Source organism: Arachis duranensis, chromosome 6 (genome assembly GCF_000817695.3).
Source record: "Arachis duranensis cultivar V14167 chromosome 6, aradu.V14167.gnm2.J7QH, whole genome shotgun sequence".
NCBI lineage: Eukaryota > Viridiplantae > Streptophyta > Magnoliopsida > Fabales > Fabaceae > Arachis > Arachis duranensis.
Genome location: NC_029777.3, coordinates 88001834 through 88003045, shown reverse-complemented (window position 1 = coordinate 88003045; position 1212 = coordinate 88001834).

Below are 1212 nucleotides of genomic sequence, written 5' to 3'. Positions count from 1 at the left end.
CTGTGTACAATGATGATTTATTGGAATTGGTGTTGTTGAGAATTGGCATGAGGAAGAGTATATGATATGTCAATATGTTTGAGTTTGAGCCACTTGGGTGAAGTGGGTTAAAATGATGAGATAGTAATTTTGTAAATTGTGGTAAAGTGTCAATGTATGAGTTGAGGAGGCTTGATGTTGAATTTGATACATTTTGATTGATTTTCAAAGAAAAGGGATGAAATTGGCATGTTTTGATTGATTTTGAAAAGAGTTGGAAATGGCTTGTTTGCAAATGGCACTTTGTGGTTTTTATGAAAAACATAGTTTTTGGGCATACTTTGGTGGGACATAACTTGGACTACGGATCTCTGTTTTGTGCCAAAGCTATTTAGAAATGAAATTGGATCCGGGATGTCCATGCCGTTCGAAGAACGGGTGAAAAACGATTTAAAACGAGAAAGTTATGTCCGTTGGAAGATTGGGTTTAAATTGGTGAATTCTGCAGCTTTTAACTTAGAAAATTTTTAGCAGAATGACCCCTTGCGCGTGGGCGCACTTGGCGCGTGCGCGCCGTTCTTCCCGAAAATGCCATCCACGCGTGCGCGTGATGTGCGCGGGCGCGCCGATGGTGCTGCACCCAACGCCCAGCCACTTTCCAGAGAGTTATGCCAGAACTGTGCTAGTGTTGTGCCTGGGGCACGAGAACACCCACGCGTATGCGTGGTTGACGCGTACGCGTCGATTGGCAAACTTTTAACCCACGTGTTAGCGTGCATGACGCTTGCGCATCGATAAGTTTTTGAGGCCGTCTACGCGTGCGCGTGGAGTGCGCGTGCGCGTGGACCTGTTTTCATTCCAAAGTTGATTTTTGAGTTTTAAAAGCCAAATTTCATACTTCTAAGCCTCCGATCTCACCACTTATATCTTAAATCATTATGATATGTCTAGCTATGAGAAGAAAGGCTAGTGAATGTGGTAACTTGCGAGTGAAGCAAGGAAAAATGAATGATAATTGAGGATCAAGCATGATTATGTGAGATGCGGAGGATGGTGGTGGAAGTGCTTGTTATGCCATGGGCCGAAAGGCCGTAATTGTTAATGAGATGGCTGGTTATGGATTTAACCGTGAGCCGGAGGGCTAGATTATTGCCGTGTTACGGCGGAGCCATGATTATGGCCATGTACAAATGCATATATGCTGTTGAATGAATTGTGAATGTTGCACTTCCA